We start from the raw sequence: 12,299 nt of genomic DNA, 5'->3' as shown, positions 1-12,299 counted from the left end.
GATGAGGTTTTGGATATAAATGGAGCCAGGACTAGATGATCGCTATAATTCCTTTCAATCACCAAGATTCTTTGATTTTATAATCCCCGTGCCTTTGCAGAACTCCAGTCATCCCCCAAACCGCATCTGAACCTTGATTACAATATGGAACATATCTGTGTTCTGAAAATCTCTTCTGTTCCATCCTCCTCTCACTAAAACTTTGTTCCCTTGTGTTCTGCATCTTTGGGACACGTCCTCTCCTGAGGTTTCTATCCCAAAAGCATGCGTGGGGTGAATTCCAACTTTGCAGATCAGTGATTTTGACATTGAGCAAGTCACTTAAACTTTCTGTATCTCAACTTCCTCTTAGGTAAAATGAGGACACCAATTCCCATCTCCTTGGATCTAGATGAGACGTTATGTGTAAACCATCCTCTCTGGTGCCTGGCTCTGGGTACTCAAGCAATATTTCCTTTGCTTCCTCATTCCAAGTCAGTGAGTTCGTGACACCATTGCATTTAATGTATTAATTTTGGTAACATGTGTTTGTATGTTTCCTTTGTCCTGTTCTGTTTTTTTTTTTTTTTTTTTTTCATAGAGCAATTGAACTCTTTAAAGTGAATGCCTGGTCATGGGTGCCTATTTCAAATCCCAGAAATAACACAATTTGGGGAGCTCTTTGCTATGCTCTGCACAGAACCGTGGCAGGGCACGCCGCACTGTTCCTCTGGCCGATGATTCCTTCCAGGCTGACAGTGCTGCTTCTTACCTCTCCAACTCTAGAGAGGATGTGAGGCTGAGAAAAGCCACCTCATCCAGCTGGAATGGAAGTAAATTGACTAATTTATAAGCCCGGGCTGTTGCCTGGGCTGGAGGTTCTGTCCTTTGAAGATGTCAAACAGTAACGAAATAAGGCGCCCAGCACCTAACCAACACTAACCATTCCAAAACTGCTGGGACACAATGGAACAGTTCGTTTGGTTCTTTGCCTAGCAATGGAGAAATGAAAACATCTCTTGATGTGGACCAAGCTGGTCAAGACTCCTAAATTAGGTCTCACAGTAATTCGAGGTTTGACCTTAGGTAATTCACTTCTTTTTCTTGGGCCACACTCTGCGTCAGCACTCCCTACTCCCAATGCCCCAGTAATTCCCCAATTACTCTCCAGATTTTATCCCGATAAAGTCCTATTTCTGCCTGATACTTGGTTTTCTGTTATTCCTGCCAAACTCCTTCCCTCTCAGCATGACGACTGCCACAATTCAGGCCAGTATCATTGCTCACCTGGACTGCCGAAGGTCTCCCAGGTGGGTCCCATCTGTCTCAGCCCTCTCACCTCTAATTCACACTCCACACTACTGCCTGGGCAATAATTTATAAAATGCAAGTCTGGTGTCCTTTTGCTGCTCCAAATCTCTCATGACTTCTTGTTTCCTAAGAGTGAACGTGTAGCTTTTTATCCTGACATCCAAGGACCTTCGCAATCCACCCCAGACTTCTTTCCTAGTGCTAGCTTACTTCTAGTCCATCTCCCCGTGTTCTGTGCTCCAGGGCCTTGCTTCTGGTCTTTTCCCACACTAACTTTTCAGCCCTTATTTAACATATTCCATTCATTGTCTGCCCAGTGATGCTCCAAACTCAACCTCCAAAATTGAGTTAAAGAACTACCTTCTCTTCAAAGCCTATCCAGATATCCCTAGACCAATCTTTGCACTCTCTCTTTAGAGAACTTTTCCTGGCAATAAATGTTCCCATGTGGTTCCCAAAAGTGTTACTCAAGGAGCAAGTTGTACAATAAGAGCAGTTAGCTGGCTCCCTGCCAAACCTGCATTTATCTGCCCAGCCCTGTACACATGGGTCTTTATCTGGAACCACCATGACTGTCTTGATCAGGTATAATGTCGTTTCCTGCAATGACCAGCACTATGCAGAAATCCACTCCTTGGCACCAGCTTGCCTTAGCATCTGCTGCTCAGGATGGTTGACTACATCCTGTAGTTACCAGACTCTGTAACAGCTGTGGTCACCGACGGAGCATATTGCTGCTGCTGCTGTGAGCACATTCTCCTCTCACCTGGAGGAGTCCCACACCCTCCTCACCTGTCTCTCTGCCTTCCACCTGCAGACCACCGATCCACTCCCTGCTACGCACATGTACATTACGGAGACGATAAAATCGAGCCTCCTCGGCTTATCCTGCAAACACGGTTCTTCCTGGCCTAGTGCCAGTCCCTCACAGCCCCATCTTGAGTCTGTCCCCTCTCTCTCTCCCTCCCAAGAAACACACGGTCCAGCCATTCTGCCCTTCCTCGGGTGCTGTGGCTAATAGATCATGCACATTTACAACTCTGTGCCCTGACACAGGCTCTTTGGAGAAAATGGAAAACTTTTTCCCTTGATCTTGGCTTGAAGAATTCCTGCTAATCCTTAGAACAAGCTTAAATTTTCCATTTTCAATGCTTTTCTCCAATCTTTGGCATTAATTTTATTCTTATTAAAATATTATATGCATACAGTGTTAAAAGCATATAATGAAAACAGAAGCCTCTTGCTCTTATCTTCCATGCTCCCCACTTCTCTAGTTTCCAGGAGGAAGATTCTTCCCCCAACACTCCTGCCTCAGGAGGGTGAGATGAGGTCCCTGAGTGGTCACAGCTGCTGGTGCATCCTGGGGAATGGACTGAATAACTCCATCGGAGGTCTACGCAGTTAGGAGTGCGAAGGATTGCATCTTAGACTCTTCATTCTCCTCTTGGACCAGTGGGAGAGGGTGACCTGGGAAGATTCTGGCCCTGCAGCTCAAGCTCATCTTCTGACAGATGCTCCAAGGTCAAGACTGGTGGTACAGGCTGGTGGAAAGGAAGTGAGCAGAACCACGTTAGCACTCACGCCACGTAACCCCTGCAACTTAGCCTTCATTTGCAGTAAAGGTGCTGTGTTCTCCACCTGCTGACTCCTTTGTCATGTTCCTCAGTTGATTCAGAACTTGACTGAGGAGGAGGATCGTGGTTGCTGACCTTCCTCAAAAGTCTCAACCACTTCTGCTTTCCTGCAGAATCCGCTCTCCTCACTCACGCTGTTCCTTCGGGCACTTAACTCCGTATTTCTGAAGAGCATGCTTATACTGCTATTTCCTGGTATTTCAGTTTGAGATAAAGTCTGTTGACTCCCAACAAGGGAAGGTAAGGATGTGGCTCTCTTGACCCCTGTGCTCAGGCACTTTCCCTTCCCTGTCCTTCCAGGGCACTTGATCAGCAGTTGAGGTTTACGTTGCTGTGACTATGCAGCTGCTGAGTCATGTGGCATGCGATGGTTTTATTTCTGTTCTTGTATTTTTGTTTCTCCTGGAGTTAAAAATCACCAAAGTACTTACTTTGCTTCTGTGCCTATACTAATTCAGCTAGACATTCTGGCAGAGACAAGCTCTTCTCAGTGCGTTTGAAGTGTGTTGGCAAATCCATCAGTTCCTTTCTGTCTTGGTGCTCTTCCTCCTCCCCTTCCAGCCCCTACCTGCTGTGGATGGACCCTCTGTCTTCCTGAACTCTGCAATTCCATCACCCGGGGGATCCTTCATCTGCGTTCTACAGAGATCCCCTCCTCCCTGGACCTCTTCTGTCGTTTGTGTTCTCACTCACGGGCAGTTTCCTGAGAATGGTTGCAAGGAAAGAAAAGAATTTGAGACCTTGAAGTCTTTATTCCAACATCAAAATGATTTGTAGTTTGGTTGGGTCTATGATTCTCACTAAAACTCTTTTTTTATTTAGAATATTCAGAAGTTCTTTGTCTCTTAGCTTCCAGTGCTGTTTTTGAGAAGACTGATGCACTATTATGCCTGACAATTGTTTTCCACTTGTTTCTTCCCCTAAAGTCTTCAAGGTCTCCTCTTTATCCCTCCTAGTTTGAAATATCACAATAATGTGAACTTATTCAAAGGGAAGCCAATTTTCTGAAATTGTTTCTTGGCTAAATTTCTCTTCCCTCCATTTTCTGTTCTTTTTTTCCTGGAAGTGTCATTACTTGGACATTGGACCTCCTGCTCTGATCATTAACTTCATTATTTTTCATTTTCTATCTCTTTGTTATTTTGTTCTATTTTCTGGAAAATTTCTTTAACTTATCTTTAAATATTCTATTGAATTAAAACATTTAGTTCTCTAAGTTTTAATTCATAAGAGCTTTTGTGTTCTGAGTTATTCTTTCTCATAGTGTACTAGTACTGTAAGGTGATACCTTTCATCATTTTGCTGGACATTAGTGTTGTTTCTGTGGTCACTTTTTTTCCCTTTAGGCATTATTGGTTCATTAAGTATGTCTTGGTTCATTCCTTTTGGTTTGTTTTGATTTCTTGCTTTCACATTAGAAGTTCTCTTCAAAGGTGAGTAGCCTTAGAAGTCTACTCGTGCTTGTGAATTGATCACAGGAAGTTAACTGGACTCTCCGTGTGCTTGCCCTGAAGGGGACAAGGTGGCTTCTTTCTTAGGACCCTTGATTGTCAGAGTCTGTGGGTCTTTCCTCTCCAGCCGGTGAGTATCCCCAGAGAAAATCCCTCCACCCTGCGTGAGTGGCACAGACCTGGCTTCAGACGTCTGGGGCCGAGTGAGGAAGGGCTCAGAGGACACGCTGATCACCGCAAGTCATTTCGGCTGACCCATCTGGTTACAGGAAGACACTCTGCCCTCAGTTTCTAGTGTCCAGTCAAGAACCGGTCTAGTTCAACACCTCCAGAAAGTACATCCTGAGTCTTCTGCTGAGTGTGGGGAAGCAGCGCCGCCCAGATGCCCAGGGGTGAGGAGAGGGCAGAGAACAGCCCGTCTCTTTTCACAAAGACTTGTAACAGCTCTCCCTTCCCCCAGCCCTGCCGTCACTCACGCTGCCTCCTGAGAGTTACGAGGCCCTACGTCGTGCACCCAGGGTCCCAGGAGTGGATCCGTCTGCTCTGCCCTTGCCCCAGTGGTGGTGCCCACTGTCCTCCATCTGCAGGTGGTCAACTCAGTCACCCCCATCCAGCTGTTTGCACCTTCGGTAGCTGTGCCAGCACTTTGCTGTTTTGCCCGTGACATTCTCTTTGTGCCTGTGATTTTGTGTCATTTTGCCCCCTTTCCTGTATTTTGAAGGGACTCTCTGAGAGAGCTGAGGCTGGGTCCAAACCGCCAGGCTTATGGAAGTTCCTGTAGCACATTCTACAGCTGCGTCCATATCTGACCTGTCGGGAATGTTTACTGACGTGTCTACCCGGTGCCGCCTCAGTTCAATCAAGAGCTCCCGAAAGCCAAGTTCACGCCTCTCACTCCATCTCCTTGTGTCCCTTGGCACTTGGCGAGGTTGTTACCATTTGTTAAACTGAACCGAACCCTAGTGAAACCTTGTGAGCGCCTTTGCCACAGAGCCCCAAAGCCACACGGGATGGACAAAGACAACTCTACCGTCTGTCTTCTGGTGGGCGCATGTCCCAGCGCCATTTTCTGCCTTTAGGGGACATCAGGGTATATAGCATTGATCGTGACCTTGGAGTGTCATCTTGACCTAATTTTAAATTTTTGAATGTTGGTTTCTCACCTGCAAAATGGGCATCATGCTCACTTTGTGAGTTATTTTTGAGGATTAAAGAAGATGTATGTTAGACGGCTCAGCACATACAAGGAACACAACAAATGCCATTTCTTTTCCTGTTATCCCCATTCTACAAGAAGTGAAAGACCCAGAAATACCAGGTAGCTCCCTGGAAGTGACAGTGGGAACAAGTAAAGTGGGGCTGTGACAGCCCAGGCTTCCCAACGTCCCGCCGGCTCCTTACAGAAACAGCTGCCTCTCGAGTCAGGTCACTCCAAGGCAACAGCAAGCTGAACACCTTCTCTCCAGAGTAATTTCCTTGGAGATATTTAATAGCCACTGGAGAGGGGGAAAAGTTCAGTCTGAAAGACAATCCCAGTTTATAGCTTTATGGCTCTGGCGATAGCTGAACGCGCTGGGTTGTACAATTTCCTTTACATCTCGCCTATTAAAGATCCATCTCACAACGCTCTGCGCACACCATGCTGGCGTCTCACCCCCAGAAATGGCCCCAGTGCTCATTTACAAGCTCATTAACTTATATTTTCCTCGTTAAGAGGAGGGGAGGGAAGTATTTGTTCAAACTGAATGGACCAAAGAGAAATTTAAGGACTGTGCTGGAGCCAGAGAAGGGCGTGACCTCCCGCGGGAGGACGGCATAAGACCTCACAACAATGCTAGTGCTAACAACCGCAGAGCAGTGCTAATATTGCCCCTTGAAGTTTGAAAACGTGGTACTGTCATGGGATTCAGCACCCATCAAGATCTGATAGAGGAGCAGGGCAAGTTGTTAGTTCTGTCATGGAAGAGAACAGAGAGTGTCTCAGCTCGTCCGGCTGCTGTAACAGACGTCCACAGCCTGGGCGGCTCAGGAGCAGCAGGACTTTACCTTTCAGAGTTCTGGAGGCTGTAAGTCCGAGGCCAGGGTTCCAGCAGGGCCGGGCTCTGACGAGGGCCCTCTTCCGGGTTCCAGAGGACCATTTTCTTGTTGCATCTCCACGTGGTGGGAAGGGTGATGGGGCTCTCTGGTGTCCCTTTTCTAAGGGCACTAATCCCATTCCTGAGGGCTCCACCCTCATGACCTCATCACCTCTGAATATTAATACATCCCATCAGGGGTTAGAATTTCAACATGTGAATTTCAGGGGGACACAAACATTCAGTCCACAATGGGGGTAGGGGATGGAAAGGGAGCTAGATTTGGAGTCCAAATGTCTGGATTGAGTCCTAGCATCTCCACAGGAACACGAACATGAGGTCATCAGGGTACAGTGATTTGAGTCAGGTCTGAAGGAGAATGAGGAGGAGGAGGGCCAGAAGCACTATCTCCACGTCCATGTCTTCTGCAGTCCCCCCACGCCATGCTGGCTGCTGCACGCCGGGCCGTGTGGTCTCAGCATTGCAGATTGCAAAGCCTGCACATCTGAAAGCACATACATCCTCCTGTTACCTTCTTTAAAATTAGCCCTCATAGCCAGCCCTGTGGGTGGGCAAGGTGAGGGGCTGCAACAGCGTGTTGTGTTGGGCTTACTGTTGGAATGAACCATGTGGGGAAAGAGGAAGGGCAAGAATCTTACATGACCCATGCGCCAGGGATGAGTGTTCAGCACTCTGTTTGTCACCCCACTTCCTCAGCCCCAGCACACAGGAAGGCTGCTCCACATCCTCCCTTGCATTAGGCTGGGCACCGTGTGTCAGAGTCCAGGCCGGGGGAACATGGGCAGAAATGATGCAAGATACTTCTGGGCGTGGCTCAAAATATCTCTCAGGATAATTCAGCCCACAGTGACCTGGGAAGCTTTGAGCCCCAGATGGCAGGGTTATGTGGCAGAAGGGGCTGCAGCTTGGGGGAGAGCCACTCGGAAGAACCCCTCGCCCTCTCTGGTCGGTGGCAGAAGTGAGACGCTGTCTGTGTGGACCATCAGGATGTGGAGGTTTATTTGTTACTGCAGCATGGCACAGCCTTTCCTGACTCGTGTGCACGGCCACGAGGACATGGATAAAGAAATGAAGAAACCGCCCAGGCAAAGGATCTCACCTACGTCAGAGAGGTCCTGGCACTCTGCCAGGTTCTCCGCCATCCGATCCCTTCATCCTCAGGCCACTGTTTCCATGTCAGGTCTTCAGAGAAGTCCCCAAGCCTGCCTGTCCCTCCCACACATGGAGATGCCTCACGTTACCCGAGTTAGTAGCATTTCTTCTCTAACTTTGCAAACTCTTTTCAAAGATAATTGTTTCGTTATTTATCTACCTCTCGGGCTCCATTATAAAAACATAAACTTAGGGACATCGGGGACTCTGTCTTGCCCACGTCTTTATTCGTGGTGCCCAGCTTGTGCCAGGTACTAAGCGGACACTGCACTCTTCCAGCAGGATGAAGTTAGATCTCAAACCAGAACTACACAGAATATTATTTGTAATATGTATTTTAAATACACATTTACATGTTTCTTAGACTATAGTGAACAAACCGCATATATTTATTGACATGTTGAAGAAATTTTGGTCCTTTGGTGAAGTCAACTGTGTTAAAGTGTAGGTTACATACAACAGAATGTACCCATTTTAAGCGTACCTTTGGATGATTTTCCACAAGTTTACCTACCTGTGTGGCTACCACCTGAATCGTGTTAAAGAACATTTCCTTCAGTCCAGAAAATTGCCTCCTGCTCCGTCCCAGACAATTGTCCCCACCCAGCCCAGGCAACTACCGCTCTGCTCTCTGTCATTACAGATTAGATTTGTGCTTTTAGAGACTCACAAAAATGGAGTCCTAAAGTACGCATTCCTTCGTGTCTAGATTCTTAAGCCCAGTATAATGCTTCTGAGGTTTATCCACGTATTTTATGTATATGTATGTCAGTAGTTAACTCATTTTTATTGTTGAGCAATATTTCCATAGTATGAATTTACCACAATTTGTTTATATATTTATTATTTTACCATTTTAATAACAGCTTTATTGAGATATAATTCACATCATAAAATTCACTCATTTAGCATGTACAATTCAGTGGTTTTAGTATATTTACAGAGTTCTATGACCAACACCACTATCCAATTTTAGAAAATTTTCATCATTCCCAGTGAAAACCCTGTACCCATTAACAGTTAGTGTCCATCCGCCTCCCACACTCCCTGGCAATCGCTGATCTACTTTCTGTCTCTGGCTTGGCCCGTGCTGGAGATTTTATACAAATGGCATCATACAATCTTCAGGCTTTTGTGACCGGCTAATTTCACTTAGCTCAGTGGAATAGTTTTCAAGCTTCATCCGTGTGGTTGCACGTGTCCCTACTTCATTGCTTTATGAAGATGAATCACATTTCGTTGCATAGGTTTATCACACTGTTATCCATTCACTAGTTGATGGACATTTGATTCAGGTTTTTTCCACTTTCTGGCTCTTGTGAATGATGCTACTATGAACATTTGTATTCAAGTTTTCATGTGAACATTTTTTTTTTCAATTCTCTTGAATTTATATGTAGGATTGGAATTTTTGGATCAAATAGCTCTAGGTCTAACTTTTTGAGGAACTGCCAAACTGTTTCCAAAGTGCCTGCACCATTTTGCATTTCTGCCAGCAGCCTATGAGGTCCCAACTTCTCCACATGTGACACTTGTTACTGTCTGTCTTCTTCGTTATACCCATTGTAGTGGGTGTGAAGTGGCATCTCATGGCTTTGATTTGCAAGCTTGGTGACTGATGATATGGGACATCTTTTCGTGTGCTTATTGGCCACTTGTACATCATCTTTGGAAAAATGTCTATTCAAATTATTTTCGATTTTTAAATTGGCTTATTGGTCCTTTTATTGTTGAGTTGTAAGTGTTTTCATATTAATGTATTCTGGATACTAGATCCTATCAGATACATGATTTGCAAAAATTTTCTCACATTCTGAGGGTTGTTTTTATTTTTTACTATTTGATAGTGTCCTTCTAAACACAAAATTTTAAAATTTTGATGAAGTCCAATTTAGGTATTATTTCCTTTGGGTTTTATTGTGCTTATTCATTCACCTCTTGAGGGACATCTGGGTTGTGTTTAGTTTGGGGCTATTGTGAATAATGCTGCTATGAACACTGAGGTGGGAGTTTTCATGTGGGTATATGTGTGCATTTCTCTTTGGTGAATACCTAGGTTTGAAATTTCTGGATTGTTTGATGAATATATGTTTAACTTTTAAGAAATTTCCAATGTTTTCCAAGATGGTTGTAGCATTTTACATTCTGACCAATGGTGTGTAAGAGTCTCCATTGCTCCACATCCCCACCAACACTTCATACTGCAGGTCTCTAAGTATAACCTGCTGGGGCTTCCGGTTTGCTTTTAAATTTGCATTTTCCTGATGTTTAGCAGTGTTCAGCATCTTTTCATATGCCTATTGGCTATTTGTATTCCTTCTTCTTCCTCTTCCTTCTCTCCTTCCTCTCCTCCTCCTCCATCTTTTTCTTCCACTTCTCCTTCCTTCTTTCCTTCCTTATCCTTCTCTTCCTCTTCTTCTTCCTCTTCCTCCTCCTCCTTTTCTTCTTGCAAAGAGTCTGTTCACATATTTGGGCCATTTTTAATTGGGCTACTTATCTTCCTAAACTTAAGAAGCTTCATATACCCTGATTACAAGAACTTTGCCAAATATGTATATCATAAACATTTTCTCCCACTCTGTGTCTTGTCTTTTTATTTTCTTAACAATGTCTTTTTTTTTTTTATTTCATCTTATTGTTATGGGGGATACAGAATTGCAGGTTACATACGTTGTCCATGTACCGCCTTTCCCCCCAAGTCAGAGCTCCAGGCGTGTCTGATCCCCAGATAGTGCGCGTTGCACCCATCATGTAGGTATATATCCCATGTCTTTTAAAGTGCAGAAAGTTTTAGTTTCTGCACAAATTGAAGTCCAATTTGCCAATATTTTTCTTTCATAGTTTGTGCTTATTTAGACCCTACATAGGAAACCTTTGCTTGTCCCCAGTTGGTAAAGATTTTATCCTATGATTTTGTTCAGAGGTTTTATAGTTTTAGGTTTTACATTTAGATTTATGATCCATTTGAAGTAAATTTTTGTTTGTGGTCTGAAGTTGGGGTCAAGGTTTGTTTTCTCCACACACATACACCCTCCCCCCCCCAATTGTTCCAACGTCATTTGTTGAAGATTATTCTTTTTCCCATTGAATTACCTTGGCATCTTTGTAAGAATCAATTGAACATATATGCGTGATTCTACTTTTAGATTCTCCATGTTGTTCAGTCTAAATATCTATTGTTACACCAACACCACACTCGATTAGTTTTTATCAAATTAGGTGATGTATGTCTCCATTCTTCTTTTTTGAAACTGTCTCTAGCAGTCTAAGTTCACTAAATTTTAATATAAATTTTAGAAAGTTTGGCAATTTTTATAAGAAAAGGAATTTTTTATTAAGATTGTGTTGAATCTATAGGTCAATTTTAGAATAATTGCTGACTTAACAATATTGAGTCTTTCAGTTCTTAAATATTGTATATCTCTCCATTTATTTAGGTCTTTTTTAATTTCCTTCAGCAATGTTTACTTATTTTCAATGTATATGTCTGGAACATATTTTGTTAAATTTATTTCTACATATGTGATGGTTTTGATTCTATTTTAATTGACATTGCTTTTTTAAATTTTTTTAGTATTTAAATTTCTAATTATTGCTAGTATGTAGAAATACCATTGATTTTTGTGTAGTGACCTTGTAGTCTGTGATTTTGCTAAGGTCATTAACCAGTTTTAGAAGATTCTTAGTGAATTCTTTTGGGATTTTTTCTGCTCACAATTATGTCCTTTGCAAATAAAGGGAGTTTTATTTCTTCCTTCCCAATCTGCCTTCTTTCCTTCCTGTTTCTTGCCTTCTCACCCTAGTGCACACTTCTGGTACATTATTGAATAGAATTGACGAGAGCGAACATTCATTACCCATCTTAAGAGATGATATTAGTGGTAGGTGTCACACAACTTACCCTTTATCAGGGTACTTCTATTTCTAGTTTGTTGAGGCTTTTTGTCATAAATTGCTACTTAATTTCATCAAAGGCTTTTTCTGTATCTACAAAGAAAATATTTTTCTCTTTCATTCTTATAACATGGTAAATTATGTTAATTGATTTTATTATATGTTAACCTCTTTGTGTACCAACTCAAACTTAGTTACCTGGAGTAAATCCCATTTGGTCATGGTATATTATCTCTCGTATGCATTGTGATTTGATAGACTAATATTTTCTTAAATATTTTTGCCTTTATGTTCATGAGAAATGTTGTTCTCTAATTTTCTCTTGGAATGTCGAGGCAATGATGGCCTCATCAAATGAGATAGAAATGTTTGCTCCTCCTTTATTTTATGAATGAGTTCACATGGGATTGGTATTATTTATTCCTTAAGTATTTGATAGAATTCTTAAGTAAAGTCATCTGGGCCTGAAATTTTCTCCATGAAGTTTTCATTACAAATATATTCTCATTAATAGATATAAGACTACACAGATTTTCTAGTTTTTCTTGTGTCAGTTTTGGTGATTTTTGTCTTGCAAGGAATTTGTTCATTTCACCTAGATTGTAAAAATTATTGGCATCAATTTGTTCATAATATCCCATAATCCTTTTAACGCTGATGGAGTCTGCAGTGACGTCCCTCTTCTATTCTTTGTGTTGATAATTTTTAGCTGTTCTCTTTCTTCCTTGAACAGTCTAGCTAGATGTTTTTCAATATCGTTGGTTTTTTCAAAGGAACAGGTT

This window comes from Eulemur rufifrons, chromosome 3 (assembly GCF_041146395.1).
Source record: "Eulemur rufifrons isolate Redbay chromosome 3, OSU_ERuf_1, whole genome shotgun sequence".
Classification (NCBI taxonomy): Eukaryota; Metazoa; Chordata; class Mammalia; order Primates; family Lemuridae; genus Eulemur; species Eulemur rufifrons.
The sequence above is the reverse complement of the archived record's forward strand: the minus strand, read 5'-3'. Positions refer to the sequence as shown.